General features: G+C 38.8%; 1 long non-coding RNA gene across 2 annotated transcripts in view; it reads left to right on the forward strand.

Annotated features, from left to right (window-relative positions):
* Window positions 1-22,988, forward strand: part of LOC102162728 (uncharacterized) — a 137,578-nt gene that overhangs the window by 19,115 nt on the left and 95,475 nt on the right. Inside the window, exon 2 of one of the 2 annotated variants that reach the window (XR_014838419.1) lies at window positions 19,272-19,545. This is a non-coding gene — a long non-coding RNA (uncharacterized LOC102162728). Of the gene's footprint in view, window positions 1-19,271; window positions 22,899-22,988 lie in introns of both variants that reach the window. The other variant, XR_014838420.1, reaches the window with a different exon arrangement.

The following is a 22,988-nucleotide window of genomic DNA, read 5'->3' on the forward strand; positions in this document are numbered from 1 at the left end:
AGTAACCGAATGGTCTGCGGCCACTTCTGCTCTTTTTTAGCTCTGGGGAGAAAAGCTCAAGGACCTCATCATATTCCAAAGCACCACCCTTCACTGGTTTAAGCAGCAAGAATGTTGATGATAGTGACCTGAAGGAAATATGTCAACCTTTCTTTAGCTGGTTTTATCAACCGAACTACAAATGTCCTAAGAAGAAACAAATGATCATTTGTTTTTTGTTTTGTTTTGTTTTTTAGCTTTTTTTTTTTTTTTTCCCTTCTCTTGTCTTTTTGCCTTTTCTGGGGCTGCTCCTGTGGCATAGGGAGGTTCCCAGGCTAGGGGTCCAATTGGAGCTGTAGCCACTGGCCTATGCCACAGCCACAGCAACACAGGATCCAAGCTGAGTCTGCAGTCTATACCACAGCTCACGGCAATGCCGGATCCTTAACCCACTGAGCAAGGCCAGGGATCGAACCCCCTACCTCATGGTTCCTAGTCGGATTCATTAACCACTGAGCCACAACGGGAACTCCTGTTTTTTAGCTTCTTTTTTTTTTTTTTTTGCTATTTCTTGGGCCGCTCCCGCGGCATATGGAGGTTCCCAGGCTAGGGGTCCAATCGGAGCTGTAGCCACCGGCCTACGCCAGAGCCATAGCAACGCGGGATCCGAGCCGCCTCTGCAACCTACACCACAGCTCACGGCAACGCCGGATCGTTAACCCACTGAGCAAGGGCAGGGACCGAACCCGCAACCTCATGGTTCTTAGTCCGATTCGTTAACCACTGCGCCACGACAGGAACTCCCTGTTTTTTAGCTTCTTAAATGATTTTTATTTTTTCCATTATAGCGGGTTTACAGTGTTCTATCACTTTTCTACTGTACAGCAAAGTGACCCAGTCACACATACATATATACATTCTTTTTCTCATATCATCTTCTATCATGCTCCATTATAATTGATTAGATATAGTTCCTAGTGCTATACAGCAGGATCTCATTGCTTATCCATTCCAAAGGCAATAGTTTGCATCTATTAACCCCAGATTATAAATTTGAATCATAAGCCCATATGTAAAAAATATAAATAATTTAAAATCTCACTTTTTTTGCTGGAATAATGAAGCTTAAAAGCTATGTTACCTTAATTAGAAATTCCAGGTGCACTTGAAATATAGTCAAACATAAAGTTTATACCGAAAAGTACATACAAATTGAGTGTAAAAAACTTTTCTTGTAACATAAGCATTTTTTTTTCATTGCGTATTTTAGGTGCTATTATTTAAAGTAAGGGTTCCTGAATATTTGATGAATATTGATATTTGGATAATTTTTCAGGATTAGATCTATTACAAAAGTGGGGCCATAAATCTGTATTTAAATACCACATTAATTAGCTTCAAATTAAAATATATATTCTTTAGTTGTATAAACTCCTTCATGCACAGTGGATTAATAGTAGAAAATATTAAAAGCCACAATGCTCTAACAGATTATTACTAGGGAATCTTATATCAAGTCATCACTTGATCAGAAAATTTTAACATCTGACCTTTGATTTTTAAAAGTATGTTGCTTGGGAATAGTTCTCAGAGCTTTCTGAGATGCTCTTTCTGAGTTATAATCCTCAAATTTGGCTCAAATAAAATTTTTCACTTTTTTCTTACCAAAATATCTTGCTTACTGGCAGTTGTCAAGTCCTAAATGATCTAATAGTAAGCAGCTTCTTTCTCCTTTTATGCCTCCACAAAGCTGGGAGTTATTTTGACAAGATTCAGTACCAGGAATGCTTTTTTGAGTAAAAGACCTGAGAAATTTTTCTTGGCCTTATTTAGAATTATCATATAAATAGCAAACAATGATTTATAATCAATTGATTAGTTAGAACCTGGAGTCCTATAAAACATCCTTTGTTTTTTTTATCTTGATGGAAATTATGGGTTTAATATGTTTTATGACTAGCTTCAAAGAATTAGCATAAATATACTTTTGATGTTAAAAAGATAATCAGAATCTATTTTAGGGAGTGTGATATGCTTTGTGGGTGAAATAAAAAGGGCAAAAAATTGGTAATTAGACTAGTGAAGTTAAACTGAGCACTAAATTTTAGATTGAAAATAGATATCCAGGATTTCCCGTTGTGGGTCGGCAGGTAAAAAAACTTACTAGTATCCTTGAGGATGTGGGTTCAATCCCTAGTCTCGCTCAGTGGATTAAGAATTCAGTGTTGCCATGAGCTATGGTGTAGGTTGCAGATGTGGCTTGAATATGGTGTTGCTGTAGCTGTGGAGTAGGCCAGCAGCTGCAGCTCTGATTCTACCCCTCGCCTGGGAACTTCCATATGCCACAGGTGCGGCCCTAAAAAGAAAAAAAAATGATATCCAGATGTTACTTTTATATAGATATAAAAACTAAATGGAAAAATAATGAGGAGTTACCGTCGTGGCGCAGTGGTTAACGAATCCGACTAGGAACCATGAGGTTGCGGGTTCGGTCCCTGCCCTTGCTCAGTGGGTTAACGATCCCGGTGTTGCCACAGGCTGTGGTGGAGGTTGCAGACGCGGCTTGGATCCTGCATTGCTGTGGCTCTGGTGTAGGCCAGGGGCTACAGCTCCCATTTGACCCCTAGCCTGGGAACCTCCATATGCCTTGGGAGGGGCCCAAAGAAATACCAAAAAGACAAAAAAAAAAAAAAAAAGCATTTTCTGAAAATTTTTTCAACTTAAAGAAAACGTGAAGTTTTATGATCTTGAGTTTTGTCTATACAACGTAAGCTCTTTGAGAAGAATATCCCATTGTGTCAACCATTGTTTTCGCACTCAGCCCAGTGTTTACGTAAATGGATACCTGAAATATCTGTCTGTTGCCACCTATTAGACCCTATTTTAAACTGGCATAAGCTCTATGTTACTCCTTTGCAGTTCAGTTCCTTTGGTGGTTAGGTAGTTAACGACTTCCAGTAATTAGATGAAGGGGAAGACTATAGGTCTCTTTTTCCTTAACCTAGGTATGAGGTAATCAGTGTGAGAAATAAAGCAAGATTTTGACTGAATTTTGAAATTCAGCAAGCATTTATTAGTATGCAAGCACCAGCACAGTCACACCATTTCTCAGTATTCTCAGTGATGTCCAGCTCCCTTTTTGGGTCCCTGGCAAACAAGTAGAAAGTTACTTAAGGTAGATGAAATAATCTTCTAACAACAGAATTCAGGACCAGTGTGCCTGCAAAATATTTCTATTCCAATCTGTGTACATTGAGTACTGGTCATTTCACTAATACAAAATAATTACTAACATCCATTATGTATTAATAAATACTCAGTAGCTGGAGATAAAGATTGGCTGCCCTGGGGCATATGGAGTTACTGAGCCAGGGATCAGATGCTGCAGCTGTGGCAGCGCTGGATCCTTTAACCCACTGTTCCAGGCCAGGGATTGAACCTGTATCCTGGTGCTGCAGAGATGCTGCTGATCCTGTTGCACCACAGCAGGAACTCCAAAATGGGTATTTTGAAGGGCTTTTGAATATTATTCCAAGTTCTCACTATCCCCGGTATATGTACTCTGCTTTTAGTTTGTAGATTAAAGCTGATGTGTACATATATGTTGTACTGCCTTTGATGATGTATTTTAAATTAAATAAATATAACATTTCATCCTAATACTTCAAATGGCTTTTTAAAAATAAAAACATCACCAAAATGACATTATCACACCCTACAAAATTAATGATTTATTAATGCCACATAATACTCAGTTCATACTTAAATTTCACTATTGTCCCTTTGTAAGCGGTTCATTTGAATCAAGATTTGAACCAAACACATCTTGTTAAACCCCTTGAGTATCTTTTATTCTTCCACAGTACTTTTTTTTCCTCTCTTTTTTTTTTTTCTTTTTAGGGTTGTACCTGGGGCATATGGAAGTTCCCAGGCTAGGGATCTGAAGCTCCTGGCCACACCAATTTACAGCAACTGTGGATCCTTAACCCACTTATTGAGGCCAGGGATTGAACCCACATCCTCATGGGTACTAGTCGGGTTCATAACCTGCTAAGCCACAATGGGAATTCCATTCCACAGTACTTGTTACAATGACATTCTGACCTGCTGAAGTTCTCTGAGTGGTCCTTTAGAATGTCGTATTGTTTGATTCCTTTCATGTAGGGATGCTGCACTAGTTCTTTCACCCCCAGTAATCTCTATAATCCAGGAGTCAAATCTAAAGCTTTATAAAGTCTAGTGAAACATTTTTGCCAAAGTTCAAGTCATAGTTCACGTTGAATCACACTAGGTGTCACACATGTCTGGTAGTTCCACCAGTGGTATTTAATTTGGCTGTATGATTGAGGGGTTTGAAATTATGATTCTTTCCATTGTAAAGTTATGTTTCTCAGCTTGTGATCACATTTTCTTTGGCTGAAACTAGGTGACTGTCTGGATTACCAACCAGCCATTTGCCTAATCCTTTTAGCACCAGTTGGTAAGCTTTGGCCAAATCAATAATCTCATTAGGGTTTACAAATTAATTACATTTGTAATTCTATCATTTATTTCAGAGTTATTGGCTGAATTTTTCTGTCAAGTGGACTCACTTCAACTAAGGCAATTTTTATAATTGTAGATGGCAGTTCCTTCTGGAAAGGTGGAAGAAATGTTAACTCGTTTCTTTGCCCCTAAAATTTAGAGGTGGTGTACTCAGCAATTATCTGTCTCCAGGACGCTAATTGACCCTGCACAACATGGCTACTCTCTAATGCATATCTATCAATTTTTAAAGTAATTCCCATTGTGCTTCTGCCAAAATGGCTTTCTGGGAATAATTATTATGGTGTATTGTATTTCCTATTTGTTTCTTGTTGTTGTATAACTTCTCCCTTAGTGTCTGCAAATGTAATAATTACTGCTCTATATGTTTCCTTATAAAGATTACTTGATTCATTTACTGTAATCTTTTCCTGCCCCAAATATTCCCATGGTATTCCACAATCTTTATTGTGTATTGATTATTTCATTTATAGTATTTATTTGGTGCTGAATGGATTTCCAGAAATAGCCAGTGCTGGTATCTTGTTACTTCCCATTCTGCCATCACTAACTCTCCCCTGGGGTATCTAAACAGAGCATGGTATTCTATGGTATGTGGTTTCAGAAACACTCTATGTGGCCAATGTTTGTTAAAGGATAAAAAGCAAAGATCTAGCACTTTGGGCAGGATATCATCTCTCGAAAATTTCATTTATTTGTAAGACTAAATTAGATTTGACAAAACCTGGGTTTGTCATTACAGTATCCCGCTAGTTTCTTTTCTGACATTGTGCTGAAAACGGAAATAATTTGATACACTAGTTAGGCCAGTGTAGCACATGAAATGGGGTGTGGTTTGAGAGATAAGGGCCCCTGTGAAAGAAAATTACCTCCATGTTGAAGAATTTTATTTATTTATTCTTTTTTTACAGTTTATTTTTTTATTTTTTTATTTTATTTTATCTTTTTGTCTTTTGTCTTTTGTTGTTGTTGTTGTTGCTATTTCTTGGGCCGCTCCCGCGGCATATGGAGGTTCCCAGGCCAGGGGTTGAATCGGAGCTGTAGCCGCCGGCCTACGCCAGAGCCACAGCAACGCGGGATCCGAGCCGTGTCTGCAACCTACACCACAGCTCACGGCAACGCCAGATCGTTAACCCGCTGAACAAGGGCAGGGACCGAACCCGCAACCTCATGGTTCCTAGTCGGATTCGTTAACCACTGCGCCACCACGGGAACTCCCATGTTGAAGAATTTTAAAATAAATTATACACAATATAACAAAACCTCCATGGGAGCAGAGAGGTAGATAATTTTAACAACTGTGCCACCATAGCTAACACCTGACATTCATTTCCATGATGGTGGTTTAACTCCCAGAGTAACACCAAATTCTTTGCTTGTCAGACACCTCTGTCCTCTGGAGAGTGCTAGAAATCCAGCACCAGTCAAATTAGGTTTTCAAATTCCCTTTTCCTGCATAACAAGAGGACTACTCCATTCTTATTTATATATTCTTTAAAAAGAAAAAAAAAGTTAGGCCTGGGAACTTCTACATGACACGGGTGCAGCCAAAAAAAGAATCCATCCTACTGCAGAGGCTCAGGTCGCTGTTGGGGGTGGGGGGTTTTTCCTCTTCCCTGCAGTGTGTTAAAGGATCTGGCAGTCCGAGTCCAGGTCCATCAGTGCATGTGGCCTCAGCTGTGGCTTCAGTCCCTGGGCAGGGAACGTTCATATGCCATGGATGGGGCCAAAAAAAAAAAAAAAGGTAATGTCTATAAAATTGATTGGGTTTAAGCCTCCCAGGTATGATCATAACCTAATCATTTAATCCTATTACTCCTCTGAACTTTTACCTAGATCATTTTATTTATTTATTATTTTTTTGCCCCCCCCTCCCTGCCCCGCAACATGCAGAATTTCCTAGGCCAGGGATTGAAACTGAGCCACGTGGTGACAATGTGCAATGCCAGATCCTTAACCCACTAAGCTAGTGAACTTCTAGATCACTTTAGTACAGGGCTATAATTAGCATATTAAGTCCTATAAGGATGATAGTGATGTTAGATCAGGATTTTAGTTCTCTACCAAAAGATGTCCAATCTTATCCTTTACTTTTTTCCCTCCTGCTATAAATATACTGTGGGGGATGGAGGGGGCAATGTTGTTTTCCCTATTATTTTATTTTGAAAATTTTCAAAATTAGAGTACAGTTGAAAAGAGCAGTAAAATAAATCTTTAAAATAAATCTTTGTATATCTCTTACTTAGATTTACCAATTGTTAATAGTTTGCCAAATTATCTTTTATTTTCTTTCAAATTTCTCCGTCTTTCTCTCTCGTTAATACTATGGATTATTAAATTTTTCAATGCACAATAATTCATCAGCACCATTATTATTTCGATGTCAAATTGTCCCATATTTGGCCAGAAGGAGCCCCTTCAGACTGTTTCCTTTATGCTTTTGACATGATCATACTTATCTGTTATATTTTAATTCCTCTTGATTTCATGTCTTAGGAGATTTAACCTTCAGGTTTGCTACTATTTTGCTATCTCCCACATGCATCTCCTACCAATATGAATGATTTAGTAATTTGAAATAATTACTTGATTTGTTCAGTGTCTATAGGGGAAGATTTATATGTATATATAAATTCATATTTTTGTATTCTATGATAAATTATGTCTTTTTTAAGAAAAATTCTTCCTGTTAAGTTCAAAGTCTAAGACTAGAGATGGGAATGGAAATTATGGACTTAAATTGACATTTGCTTCTTAGCATACCTTTATTTGCAATATCCTATCCTCTTTTTAGTGTTGATTATCTTATTATTTTTGTGGCTTTCAAAATTAGATGATACGAAATTTAATGTACTTTCAGAATTCTGAATCTAGCTAGAGATTAAAAAATCAAAATGCCACAGGGACTTTCAGATGAACAATCCAGGATTTTTCAGAAATGTTAAATTACAGGACTTCCTTAAAGAATTTTCCTTGTGAGGGAGTTCCCATTGTGGCTGAGTGGAAACAAACCCATCTAGTATCCATGAGGATGCAGTTAGATCTCTGGCCTTGCTCAGTGGGTTAGGGATCCAGCATTGCCCTGAGCTCTGGTGTAGGTCACAGATGCGGCTCTCAGATCTCAAGTTGCTGTGGCTGTGATGTAGGTAGGCAGCTGGCAGCTACGCTCCAATTTGACCCCTAGCCTGGGAACTTACTTATGGTGAGAGTGCGGCCCTAAAAAAAATTTGCCTCATGAAAGAATAATTTAAAATGCATACAATGTCCAATGCTGGCCATTTTAAAAAGAATAGAATGGCTTGATATGTCACCTCTTCCTTCCTTCCTTCCTTCCTTCCTTTCATTCATTCATTCATTCTTCCTTTTTTTTGCGTCTTAGGGTCACACCTGCAGCATATGGAGGTTCCCAGGATAGGGTTACATCAGAGCTACAGCTGCTGGCCTGTGCCACCGCCATAGCAACACAGGATCCAAGCTGCATCTGTGACCTACACTATAGCTCACGGCAATGCCAGATCCTTAACCCACTGAGGGAGACCAGGGATGGAACTGGCAACTTCATGGTTCCTAGTTGGATTCATTTCCACTACACCACAACAGGAACTCTGATATGTGTCACCTCTTTAAAAAACTATCACTTTATAGTTCTTTCTAAATATTTTCTATATCTGTCACCAATGTTTTCACTTTGAAATGGAGAAAAACATTTTCCAGAACTGGGTTATTCTCTTGATATAAAGAGTTTTTAAAGTCTTTCATCTTTAGAATATTGTTTTTTCATAAAGTGAGATTTAACTAAAACTTGAGCCATTACTCTAAAGGCCTGTTTCCTAAGATATCCAGGCTCTCACTTGCTCTAATCCTGAGGGATAAAGTTTTGTTTCTAGTCCCATCCCTTTCCTTAGTTAACCAATTCTTTTGTTGTCTTACGCAAATTATTTGACCTCTTTGGGTTTACTTTCTCTACAAAAAACAAGAAAGTTTGACTTGAATCATTTCCAATTCTCAATTTCTGTGACTCTTTGGTAATAGATCTAAAATTTCAGCATCTGAAAAGAGTACTAAGAGAAGTACTTCCTTTTACCTGAAAATTCATCTGCAACCATCTTTTGCTAAAGATGGAGATAAGAGCCAGTAGCTGGGGCTCTAGGCTGGATATAATGTGCTTCTTTTTGCTGTTTCCTTCTTTAGCCTTTTTTACACATATTTTATAAAACACAGAGTATTGAATATGGATAGATTGGCTATGCTAAATATTACATACTTTGGTATAAATGTAAAGAAGAGAATAGTTGGGAAATCAGGCAATAGCTCTTTCTTCCCTTCCACATTTTTAAAATGCATTAATGCTAGTTTACAGCACTCCCCAACCTGTAAGCAATACTAGGACAAATATGTTTGGAGGACATTGTGGGTTTTGTATCTTCAATCGTATCTCCCTGTCCCTTAAGTTTTACCACATCTATTTTCTAAAACATGGTAAGGTATTCAATACATTAATGACAATAGGCTATCTTTTTGGAGCAGTGGCTTATCTGCCTTCAAATAAATTACTGGAGAAAATTTATTCGGTTTGAAGAAGCAATATTTCTTTCAAACTTTCTGGAAAATATTTCTCTAAACGGTCTAATTTAGACATCCACTTACTGCTGGCTTAATGATCAAAAGGATTTAGAGAGCACAAAGCATATTGAAGTTGAAGTGATTTAAATGCCTGTTCTGCCACATCCCTTGTTCTTAAATGTGTTCACTCAACTTGCTGAATTTATAGAACCAATTTGGGAGAAGAACAATGTTTCTGCCTCCCCTAAGAAATTCCTCAAATTCCTTACAGTGACAATCAAACAAAACAATCAAAAGAAAATCTGAGTTGCACTTTGTGAGGCACTTCTTACATACTCAGCAGCAGTAAAAGTGTTTATTGTTCAGATTTCAGAAAGAAAATTACAAAATTTCCTTATTTCTTATACCTTTAAAAGCATAGTAAGTGCCACACTAGATAAAAAACAAACAAAACCTCACAATTAACTTCAGGTGGAGTGCTATGATGACATGAGCTTTTTGATCAAACAGACTGTTCAAATACGAACTCAGACATTTGCTAGCTCTCCGATGTGTGTTATTACCCTTAAGGAATCTGAATCTCATGATTTAGGGAATTTACAGGAATTTTCATCTATAAAGTGGGATACAGTGTTTAGTGTTAGGAGTTTTAAATAAGATTGTACATATAATACACATTTCCCTAGTAGGTTTATTCATTAGGATCTAAGCAAGACACACACATTCAATTTGGTTGTTATTTTTAACGGTCTTTGTTAGCTTCTCTCCCTCTTTTTTCTTTTTCTTTTTTTCATGCTTTTCATTTGTTGAAATTGGATCAATAGTTCAGTAGTTTTTATAACGTTCTTATTTGTCTAGTTATATCTGCCATAGTGTTATGGAAATGCTAACTTAAAAAATCAGACTGTAAAATATAACGCTATCTGAAATTAATTAATTTAGCTAGATTTAACTAGACTATAAATTCCATGAAGTTGTTTTTTATTACTCTTTTGCATCCTTATGGGGCCTGATGATACAATGCTAGGCAAACGATAAATACTTTTCATTTGATCAGTTACTGAGAAAATCATTCATTTGACTCATGTATGTTAATATTTATGTTAGGGATGAAGTAAGAATTGGGAATTTAAGAATTATATGCGTTGCCATAATTTTACTCTTTGACACTGAAACAATTATTGAATATTTCTGAGTCTCATCTTACCAGTCTATAAAAGAGGGGTGTTCTGCCTCATAGGTTTGCCCTGGGAATGAGAAAATGCATGAATGGTATTATAAATGCTGGTTAAAAAATAAGTGTTGGAGTTCCCGTCGTGACTCAATGGTTAACGAATCCGACTAGGAACCAGGAGGTTGCGGTTCGATCCCTGGCCTTGCTCAGTGGGTTAAGGATCCGTCATTGCCGTGAGCTGTGGTATAGGTTGCTGACGCGGCTCGGATCCCACATTGCTGTGGCTCTGGCATAGGCCAGTGGCTACAGCTCCGATTCGACCCCTAGCCTGGAAACCTCCATATGCCATGGAAGCTGCCCCAGAAATGGCAAAAAGACCAAAAAAAAAAAAAAAAAAAAGTTATTCAAGAAGAGTTATTCAAGAAGAGTTATTCTTCTTGAATAACAAGCATCAACACATATTTAATTTTAACATCAGCAGTTGAGTAAAAATGCTGAATGAACTTTGCTGATTGAAAAACCACCCTTACATACATTTAAAAAATGTAAATGACTTTTCCTACTCAGTTTCTATTTCTCTCTTGGACCTTATCATGAATTTTTACATGCCGCATTATAGTTGGAGAATGAACTTTCTCCTGATTCTCTCACCCAGTAAAAATCCGGTTGAAATACTGATGGGCTTAGGTGGGAAATGAGACAAGGGACTTTGACTTGTACACCCAGTGCTCCTGACTACAGCTGCCTTAGAGCTCTTCTGAAAGCCATTAGGACTATGCTCAGGTTCAAATAAGGCAATTCAAGTATCAACTAATTTTTAACAGATGACAAGGTAAAATTGAATATCTATAAAAATAAACATGGGTACTAGTTGAGTTTGTTACTGCTGAGCCACAAAGGTAACTCCCATAAAAATAAATATGAATGCATGTGAATACAAATGTCATTACAAAAAAGTGTCATTCCAATGAACAGTAGATAAATTTGCAAAGTGGGTCATTTGAAGTAAAAACAATGTCCTGATTTCAGTTTTATCAAAGACTCAACAAGTACCTAATATATCTAATGGCTTAAAAAATAGCTATTGAATTTTATTTAGGATTTATTTATGAACATTTCAATTCATAATTAAGATATGTATTGTGCTGGAAAACTACAAAGAATGGCCAGGAAAGGGCAGAGTTGCAGAATTGCAGGAATGTTGAACATACAAGACTGACTCTGCTTGTAGATGTAATTGGAGGTTTGTATCTACCTACTGTCTTTGGTTTGGAGGTCTTTTTAGTAAAGGGAAAACGAGTCACATCTGCATATACAAATAAGCCAGAGCAGTGGCTCTCATCCCAGGGAAACTATTTGAAATATTGGCATTCCCATTGTGGCTCAGTGGGATAAGAACCCGACTAGTATCCATGAGGATGTGGGTTCCATCCCTTGCCTCGCTCAGTGGGCTAAGAACTGGGCATTGCTGTGAACTGCAACTGTAGGTTGCAGATGAGGCTCACATCCTGAGTTTCTCTGGCTGTGGTGTAGGCCTACATCCGCAGCTCTGATTCAACCCCTAGCCCAGGAACTTCCATATGCTGAAAAAAAACAAAAAAAACAAAACACTAACATCTAAGGTTTAACATCAATTTAAAGTCACAATATCTGGATGTATGACTTAGGCATTTATTGCTGCTGTGCCAAAAAGCTAGAATGTCTTTCTTTTACTTTTGTCCTCAGTTAAAAACAGGAAGCTGGTGATAAAATTAATTTTAGGAAAGCATATCACATTTGAAAATTACAATAGGTGAGAACAGAAGCCAAATGAGTTTGCTGTTATATTTGTGCCCTCCGTGAGCACAATTACAAATCCCACCCTGAGCTCTCATTTGGGGCTTCAGCCCCTCGAAGTTGTTTCAGGTGCTTATAGTTTGTCTCATCTAGAGATTACCTCTTAGATTAGTCAGCTTTAAAGACTCTATAGACATCTTAGATTTTATAACAAGACTTTTTTCTTGAGATCACTATTTTCCCCTCCCCCAAGACCAATTTTATATGTGAAATATCTTAGGAAAGTCATTTACTGAATCAAAAAATACTGAGGAAAGACATTTTTTTCCCTATGACTCACCATACTGAGTAGACTTTAGAGTAAAAATAATCTGTTTTGAAATATCAGTATGTTTTTGACAGATTTTTTTTTTTTTTTTGCCCCTCAATAACTGTTTGGAGAGTTTTAATGTATAATTTGCTAGAAAGAAAATTTTGTTAAGAAAATCTGTTGAATTTTCAAGAACAGTTTATATCTGGGGGGGTGAAAGAAAAGGAGAGGTTCTTTGTCCAACTTCAAACTTCTCTAAGTTGTGGTTTTCTGGAAATGAGAAGATTTTTATGTTTATCTTACAGCTTTCATTTGTTTGACTTTAAGTCATTTATCTGATATCACCAATATTAAAGTGAAAGGATGAATCAGTTGATAAGGAAATATAATTTTGAATTTGCAGATTTTGAACTTGTAAAATTTTGAAAATACATGCAAATAGATATTCTATTGGTTTATTCTTTTGTGTTAGTAAGTAATCAATAAGCTTCAATGACTCTTTGAAAACTTCTTTAGCAATCAGTCATTTTTCCTTTCTATTTCATTTATAGCGTGTGCCCAAGACATTTTTCATTACTGGTTTAGACTTTGTTGAAAGGATAACAGATGGATGACTTCCCACGTTCCTTCCAGACTTATATATTGATAAACCTTTGGCTAAAATTAATCTTGGCCCCACCTTGATGAGTTTATTTATTGATGTGCATTGCAGAGCTATAAGCACAAATTTGTCAGTTTCAAATTATTAAAATAGCTATAAAAACATTTATTGGCATTCCTGTTGTGGCTCAGCAGATTAAGAATCTGCCTAGTATCCATGAGGACATGGATTTGATCCCTGGCCTCGATCAGTGGATGAGTGTCTGGCGTTGCTGTGGCTGTGGTGTAGGCCAGCAGCTGGAACTTGGTTTTGGCCCTTAGCCTAGGAATTTCCATATGCCACGAATGCAACCCTGAAAAGCAAAAATGAAAACACTCCCCAACATTTACTGATCTGGATTTAGTGGTATAGAATTCGAAAATAGCGCTATTCTTCTACCACTGTATGTTACACCTGATTTTTAGGCCTTTTCTTCTACAGCATTTGATGGCTTTTTTTTTTTTTTTTTTTGTCTTTTTAGGGCTGCATATGGAAGTTCCCAGGCTGGGGTTGAATTGGAGCTACAGCTGCCAGCCTACGCCACAGCCACGTCAGATCCAAGTGTCTGTGACCTACACCACAGCCGGGGTGTAGGTACATCACTGAACGTACATCACTGAACGAGGCCGGGGATTGAACCTGAGTCCTCATGAATACTAGTCAGGTACGTTTCTGCTGAGCCACAATGGGAACTCCTTTGATAGCATTTCGAAGAGATTTTGGAGCTTGTTAGCCATTAATAGGTGTTAAAAAGTCCATTCTAAATAACATTTGAATTTTGCTCCCAGTATAAAGTTTTTCCCCTTTAGGTTTAGCCCTGACCTTTTTTTTAGGGATCAGTGATGTGGGGTGGTAGAAGGGAGAGGCGGAGGGCAAGTGTTAACTGTTTTTTCAAATCCTGTTCCATGTCTTCTCCAATCATGATGCTGCACCTGGCTCGTCCATGATCCAGGTGGGGAGTATGATGAGCAGTAAAGAAGCAGAAAGGGAGGCAGGGAGGTACAACAGTTAAGAGCATGGACTCCAGACTTAGTTACCTGGGGTTAGATCCTTTACCACCCACTGGCTTTGTGACTTTAGTTACAACTCGGAAGGGTCTCAGCTTCCTCATCTATAAAATGCCAAATATAATTTTATTGTAATGACTTTGTCTTAATAATGATTGTGTGATTATGAGGATTATATGTTAATTTATATAAATCACTTACTCGATAATTGTTAGTTGTTCCGGTTATTCTTACTGGATTTGTAACTACTGGGTATTGGTCTTTCTTCTGGGACTGTGTTTTGGATGCTGATTGTGCTCTACCTTGGCAGGTGTCCATTGTTATTGTGGTTGATATTGTGGGTTCTCTGCCCTCTCCTCCCTCCATAGGGATCTCTGCACTGAGTTTCCTGATGCTTGCAATGTACTTGCTGCCCGACACATTCCAGGATTCCTGTCCCAGTTCCTGCCCTAGCACTAGGCTCAGGCAGTTTCCTCCCAGGTCAGACATCGAAGATGGAACGTGGAAGAACTTACATATCCAGGCCCAGCTGATCGCTAGAAGTACAGACCATTTGCCCTGCTCTCTTTGCCCTGCCATTGTCTCTCTCCTTGCCCTGCCATTCATTATGAGCAGCTCTAGTTGCCTCCTGCCTATAGATTCCTTCAGGGTCCTGAGTCTGGCCTCTGAGTCTGTATCTTCATAAATGTCTCCAACACCTGGGGACAGATGTTAAAGCATCCCCATAATACTCTCATGAATGTGTGTACACATTTTTGCCACTCAGCAGACTTTTACCTGAGGAGTGAAATATTTTCTAAAGAACACTGTAACTTCTCTGAATGATTCTCTTACGACTATTTTTACTGAAATTGCTTTTGGGGGCAGCACACTGCTCCCCAATAATTCTCAGCAGGGTGAAGAGAGACACTGTGCCACTCTCATTCTTGAATTCATTTCAAAGATTTCTCTTTTTATATTTTATGGTCATGTTTGCAGCATATGGAAATTCCCAGGCTAGGGACTGAATCATAGCTGCAGTTGAGGCCTGTGCCACAGCCATTCCAATGCCAGATCCGAGCCATACCTGCAACCTATACCACAGCTCATGGCAATGCCGGATCTTCATCCCACTGAGGGAGGCCAGGGATCAAACCTGCATCCTCATGAATACTAGTTGTGTTCTTAACCCACTGAGCCACAATGGGAACTCCAATAACCATTATTAATTGTTTGAATCTAATGTCATCATACCTCAGCTCTTGTCAGAATGACCTAGCCAAAGTGTGGTTATTTATTTATTTGTTTTTTTGGTCTTTGTCTGTTTAGGGCCACACCCACGGCATATGGAGTTGCCCAGGCTATGGGTTGAATTAGAGCTGCAGCTGCCAGCCTATACCACAGCCACAGCAGCACTGGATCCAAGCCGCATCTGCAACCTACAACACAGCTCACGGCAATGCTGGATTTTTAACCCACTGAGAGAGGCCAGGGATTGACCTGGATACGAGTTGGGTTCATTAACCACTGAGCCATGGCAGGAACTCCAAGTGCGGTCATTTAAAAAAAAATAATTAAAAAAATTGAAGTACAGTTTACTTACAATACGTTAGTTTCTGGTGTACAGCAAAGTGATTCAATTATATGTGTGTGGGGGTATATGTACACATATATTATTTAGCAGATTCTTTTCCATTATATATTTTTCTTTTTATGGCTGTATCTGTGGTATATGGAAGTTCCCAGGCCAGGGTCAAACCAGAGCTGAGGTTGCCGACCTATTCCACAGCCACAGCAACACTGGATCCGAGCTGCCTCTATGATGTATGCTGCAGCTTGTGGCAATGCTGGATCCTTAACCCACTGAGTGAGGTCAGAGATTGAACCCATATTCTCAGAGAAAATGTGTTGGGTTCTTAACCTGCTAAGATACAGGTTATTTATTTATTACAAGATGCCAAATGTAATTCCCTGTGCTATATAGTAAAACCTTGTTGTGTATCTGTTTTATGTATAGTAGTTTGTACCTGCTGCTCCCAAACCCCTAATTCATCCCTCACCCCACCCTTTCCCCTTTAGTAACCACAATTTTGTTCTTTATGTCTGTAAGCCTGTTTCTGGTTTGTAAATAAGTTCACTATATCAATTTTTTGATTCAAAATATAAGAAATATCATTTGATGATATTATTTCATTTTCTTATGGCTAATATCCTATTGTGTATATGTACCACATCTTCTTTATCCATTCCTCTGTTGATGGGTGTTTAGGTTGCTTCCATCTCTTGGCTATTGTAAATAGTGCTACAGTGAACATTGGGGTGCATGCATCTTTTCAAATTAGAGTTTTCTCTGAATATGTCCAGGAGTGGGATTGCTAGATCACATGGTAGTTCTATTTTCAGTTTTTTGGGGACCCTCCATACTGTTTTCCTTGTGGCTGCACCAATTTAGATATATACCAACAGAGTGGAGGGGGTTCCCTGTTCTCCTAAAGTGTAATCATTTTCAATTTCAATCATATTTCAAAATTTAATTCTGGAGGAATCTTAAGAGGTCATCATTCTGGGCTAAGCGGTTTTCCAGTAGAATTTTTTGTGAAGATGGAAATGTTTATTTTGCACTGTTTGACAGATGTTTATTTTGCACTGTTTGAAATGTGACAAGTGTGACCAAGGAACTGAATTTTAAATTATATTTAATTTTAATTAATTAAAAGTTAGATTTAAGTGACCACATGTGACTAGTGTCTACTGTATTGAACAATTCAGTTCTATCTTTACAGACTTTAAGTCTCAAATAATCACTAAGCTACTTTTTTTTCTTTTGGGGCTTTTTTCTTTTTTTTTTTTTCGTTTTTTTTTTTTTTTTTTGTCTTTTGTCTTTTTGTCTTTTGTTGTTGTTGTTGTTGTTGCTGCTATTTCTTGGGCCGCTCCCGCGGCATATGGAGGTTCCCAAGCTAGGGGTTGAATCGGAGCTGTAGCCACCAGCCTACGCCAGAGGCACAGCAACGCAGGATCCGAGCCGTGTCTGCAACCTACATCACAGCTCACGGCAACGCCGGATCGTTAACCCACTGAGCAAGGGCAGGGACCGAACCCGCAACCTCATGGTTCCTAGTTGGATTCGTTAACCACTGCGCCACGACGGGAACTCCTCTTTTGGGGCTTTTTTCCATAAAAAAATAAGAATAGAAATATTGAAATAAATACAGGTTTCTCCACCTTAGATTACCTATTTTATCAAATAGAATAATTTAAAGGAGAAAACCAGCCCTGCCTTTTGATTCCTAAATGATCCTAGGTGATGGCATTTTTGTATTATTAACATGGAGGGAGTGTTCCTTTAGGGACCTTCCATGGCATGTATTTAGTAGAGATGTAGAGTTCACCGCACATTTTCACTCTCTCTCTCTTTTTTTCCCCCAGAAAGAATCTCTTGTATTATTATCATTCTCGTGTTAGGGAAGGGGAGGTTGAGCTACAGTGACCTGCCAGATATGACAGCATGAATAGGAGGGGCTCTGGCTCATTTCAAACAAAACATTTCCTAAGGACTCATTGCTTGTGGCAGGTACTGTGTTATGTGTGAAAGATTCAGAGAGGAATAAAATAAAGCTCTCCTGTCTTGGATATGCTGGGTGCTCTCCCCTCTGGCAGGAGATTGGAGGCAGGGAGAAGAATGATGCTGGCGGGGATGGTCACACACCTCCTCTCTAGGAGACTACTTAGTAACACTTCTCTCCATTTGGGTGTCAGCAGCCCATCCCCCGCTTCTAAGCCTGTTGGAGTCCCCATCCCACTGGCTTGCACTTTCTTTAAAGTGTGTCTGCATTCTGACTTATCTTCAAATCTCACCCCTTTAAATATAAATCCTCCTTCCTGAATTATCTGGTGAATGCGATCTGATTCTTATTGGGACTCCTAATTGACCTGTTTCTGATGGTACATCTCCTCTCTTCTTGGGTTGAGTGGAGCCTTACAACAGGCACACAGAGAATAGCAGTACTGGGGCCTCTTTTCTTGACCACTGGCTGATACATGGAGTAGATTCCAGTACTCCAGATGCCCAGCATGCTGGGGGCCTCAACCCCATCGCAGATGATGCTTCAGTGCTGAGCTGTGGGTTTAAACTGAAGGCATTCCTTGGCAAATTATTCCATTATGGTATACCTAAAAGAAGAAATATTTACATTTATCAATGATTCAATAATAAATTCTGCTAACAGGTATAACTTTATTTCTTGACCAATCATAAAGATTTCATTGATAGGGTCAATAAATGATTTTGTGAATGACAAAATTTTGATTATTCTTAAGTTATGATGCACTATAAATACATATCAGAAATGAACAGATGTATTAATTAAGAGGTCACAGCATTAACATTATTTAATATACTATATGTGAGATCACATAATTATATCTTAACACAGATTTATGAATCTTCACTCAGTTTATCATAAGGAAACAATTTTAGTATTTCAAATAATATAACTGAGGCAGCTGCCTATTTCATCCTGAATGATTATTAGAATATCTATTATGTGCCAGACACTGTGGCAGGTACTAGGATTAAGGTAGTAAACACATAGACACTGTCTGTCTTTGTGGAATTTATACTTTATTGCATAAGCTATATGCCAAAAGAATAATTTGCAAATAATTTATTGAAATTGTTGCATAGTTATATAGTGTTTGTTTCTTTTTCCCCTTCCTCATTCCACATCCCTCCCCCATCTGACCTGGAACCTGACTTGAGACCAAGAAAACAGGGTTTTGTGGAAATTTGTCTCAAGGAGGAGACATATTCTGTAGCATAGTGAAGTGCAGGAGATACTTAATCTTGGTAGTATGAAGAACATAATGGCTTTATACGGAGACTCTAAAAGACTGATCTCAGGGAAAATTGTTTTCCTTTCTCCGCTCAGTGATGAAAATCTCTGGCATGATTTGGTAGCACAACATAAAGGATCTGAACAAGAAGAGGGCTGGTGACAGACTCTGGGGATCTGGTTGAAGGAGGTGAGAGTGGAGAAAACAGACAAAAAGAGAGAGATGCTGTGGGAGGAAGGAAATAGAAGAGGGCCCTTGGCCAAGACATTTCTGCTTACATTTCAGTTGCCCATATGGGAATGCCATGAATATCTGGAGCAGCTGGGTTTGGAACCAGCTTTCAAGACAGTCCTTAATGATAATAGCCCCCGGTATTCACATCCTTATGTGGTCTCCCATGCTGGAAAAGCCTGGCTTGTGTAACCAGTAGGATCTTATACAAGTGATTGTATCTTTTGAGTCTAGGTTATAAAAAATAGATGGCTTCTGCCCTGCTTCCTCGGACCACTCAGTCTGGCGGAGGCCAGCTGCCATATTGCGAGGATTCTCAAGCATCTCTATGGGGAGGCCATGAGGGAGAAACTGAGGCCATGTGAGTGAACAGGCTTGGAGGTGGATCTTCTGGCTTCAGTCAAGCCTTCAAATGACTACAGCCTGGGATGGTATCTTGCCTGCAACCTCATAAGATCCTGAGCCAGAATCACTGGCTGAACTTCTGAATTACTGACCTCAGGAAACTGTGAGTAATAAATCTGTGTTGTTTTAAATCACAATGAATTGAAATAATTAGTTATGTGACAATAGATAACTAGAACACCGAGAGATGAATTAAGTAGAATCTACTCCAGGTTTTCACGGCCCTGCGGATTTTGTAGGAGTTGAACATGTTTTAATGTGAGCTATTTGTTCTTTTGAATTCTGTATGCTGCTTGAGTAACTCAAAGCAAGTCTTTAGGACTATGTACTATACTACCCCACACTTCATAATAAAGGGTGTGATGTTCCGGTTACAATTTTAAGTGCTGAAAGGAGAAATCCAGGGGACAATGAAAGAATATAACTCATTGATACTGTTTTTGCTTACATGTAAGAGTAATACAAGTGAGAGGCAGAGTAATCAGAATAAAACTATACTGTGTGCACCTGTCTTCAGAATCATCAGCTTGGCATTTTCCTGCTGAAAGTATCTGGGCTTTTCTTCAGTACCACTGCCTTTTCTTTTTTAAAAAATTTATTTAAATCAATTTCTCTGTAATTTGGATCATATTTTTGCCTCTCTCCCCCTGTGAAAAACAACTTTGTTGCTCTCCCTTTTGATAATAGAATATCCTAAAGCCCTCCCTTTGTATTCTGCATTACAGCTTCATTTCAAAACCCAAATCCTTAAAATTGGCATTGCTTAGCAAATTAGCAACGGCTTATGCCAGGGTGGAGACCTCATTCATTATGTTTTCTATTGTTTAATGCAACGATTTGGCCACTGCATAAAAGGATATGTACCAATGACTCTAATAAATGAAATACCATCCCACGTTCCTTTTTAAATAGAGAAAAGCCTATTAAAATTAATTCATTAACAAAACCCCCACTGTTCAGCAAGGCAATTTCAAGTAGACTAATACTGCTATCTCTCTTGCTCAGATGTTGCTATTTACATATTTAACGTCCTGAACCACTATGGATATTTTGAAACTATTTAAGCCTGAGCACAAAGCAAGCATGGGAACCAGATACATCTGCCTATTGCTTTTACATATTTGACTCCTCTCCTTTAACTTCATCATTAAACTCAGAAATCTTTACTGGTTCCTGGTAGATCTTATTAAGGAATGTCAGTTTCTGGCGCCCTCTTGTGGAAAAATGCTCCTAGTGTTACTCTTATTGGGAGCTCAGTTGCAGTTTGTTAGGGAAATCTGAAAGGTCGAATCATTTTTCTATTTATTTACGCAACATGACTCGAATATCTGAAACAGTGTGACTCACTTCTTGCTCAGTCATAGGGCTGAGGAACTGGAATAAATTTCTATTAAACCAAACACGAGACATTATAAAAAGTCTTGATAAAACAAATTCCTATCACGCTTTGATTTGTTAGATGGAAATCATTTGTTCTCACTTGTATTGATAAAAGTTAATCGCCAAAACACCATTGACTATATTGGCTAAAGGAGAGCCTTCCGTTTATCCTCTCAGGTCCAGTGCTGGGAACCGCCATTGTCAGGAAGTGTGTCCTTACAGACGCAACTCCACATCTCATCCCAGTGTCCCCTCCCCTGGCATCGCTGACATAGTGTTCTTCGCCCTCTTCTCCATGACATGTTAATGACATGTTAATTTTCTTTTCTGAAGTCAGGAAAAAGATAATCGAGTGATCGTTGTACACTTACCAGGAGCTGGAGTCTGAGTAACGGTAGTGGGATCACACCGTGCTTGTATAAGCCACGCCTAGACCACACAAAGCTAGGACTAAAATAGGCTCACAACTCGTGGATTGTTCCTTCGATTCTGTTTACTCCTGCCTCTGTGGAAACTCCAGTTGCCTCCAGGTATCCCCCTCCCAACTATTTCTGGGCATTCCCATAAATTCCCCAAAGAGCTCAACATTCAGTTCTTTCAACCACGACGCAGCCACATATTTTCCTTCCTTTAGGCCAGATTTTGGGCGTGCGCAGGCTGCCGGGTATTGCCTGTTAGTGGGTGTAGGCTGCTGCTGAGTGTGTTGACCTTGATGCTGCTGCCCCTGCCACGCTGAGGCTGGCAGAGGTCACTGGGGCTTCACCCTATGCCCAGAAATGTCTGGGATACTACTGGTGTGCTGGGGCTCTAGTTAGGCCGAGGCTTATTTTTCTGATTGGAGAAAAAAATCAGTTTCCAGACCAGTGCCGACCTCTAAGTCAGGTAGCTCTCCTAGATTCCTGTTAAAGGCTCCACCCCTCTGGCTCAGGCCTAGGTCCCCAGAGAGAGGGAAGGCGGGGCTAGAGGAAGAGGGGATGTCATAGGACGGGATGAGCCAGCGCTTACCTGCGTTTCTCCTCTCTTTCTTTACCCAGGGCATTTTTATTAGAAAAAACTGTGAGCCTCACTTCTCTTTCTTACTTTGCCTAAAGACTCCTCCTTCCCTAACAGATTCCCTGTAGCTCTGATTCATCTGTTTATATAAATGCTCAGGCATGTCTTTGTCTTGGAAGAATGCAACTCAGGCTCCAGTGAGGCTGTTTCTATATTCATTAGTGGTGAGGAAGGTGATAGTGGACAGTGGTGCCAGATTAAGGAAAAAGGCACATCTTTAGATGGAAGATGCTGGCAGTCCTCATGCTGCCAAAATATATTAGCAGTTGTTTTTGAGGGGAGAATACATCTCATGAAAACTCAGAGGATAGTTTCAAATGTTCTTGAACGTAACACTAAAAATTAGATGTTCTTGCGTTATTCTGTTTTATAGCATACTTCCACAGTATAATGTGTTCAGCAAACATTATGCAGAATTATTGTAAAGTTCTTGTTTACAAATATTAATGTTAAAAGACAATGAATAGTCAAATGCCTCTATAAATGAGGAGGTGTTTTCTAAAGGGAGGTTAGCTTGCCTAGCTAATCTGCATACAGACCTTTTTGTTTCTTCTATTTTTCTAGATAATTATATCACAATGCTCCTAGCACCTTCTCATCTCTGCCTCTAGCATTGGATAATGTAATAATACAAACCTAGATCTTGTTGATATTTACAACTAGGTAGCCTGAAGACAATATTGCTAAGTGGAGGTGGCCTACCTTGTTTAAAAAATTTTTTTTATTATAATTGATTTACAATGTTCTGTCAGTGTCTGTTGTACAGCAAAATGACCCATTTTTACATACATTAAAAAAAGAATGAATTGAGATGTGGTGTCAGTAAAAGTACACTCCAAGAGTTCCCTGGTGGCCTAGCAGTTAAGGATTTGGTGTTCTCACTGCTGAGGCTTGGGTTTGATCCCTGGCCAGTAACTTTGCATGTTGCAGGGGGTGGACAAAAAAAATACGCATTAGATTTTGTAGACTTTGTCTAAAGAAATGTAAAATAATTTATTTAAAAATTTAAAATTTTGGTTGCATGTTGGGAATATACTACTTTGGATTTTTTTTTTTTTTCTTTTTTGCTTTTTAGGGCCACACCTGTGGCATATGGAAGTTCCCAGGCTAAGA

This window comes from Sus scrofa, chromosome 2 (assembly GCF_054392235.1).
Source record: "Sus scrofa isolate SSC_HxYL_T2T_F1_AM1 chromosome 2, Sscrofa_HxYL_maternal_Yorkshire_Landrace_v2.0, whole genome shotgun sequence".
Taxonomy (NCBI): Eukaryota; Metazoa; Chordata; class Mammalia; order Artiodactyla; family Suidae; genus Sus; species Sus scrofa.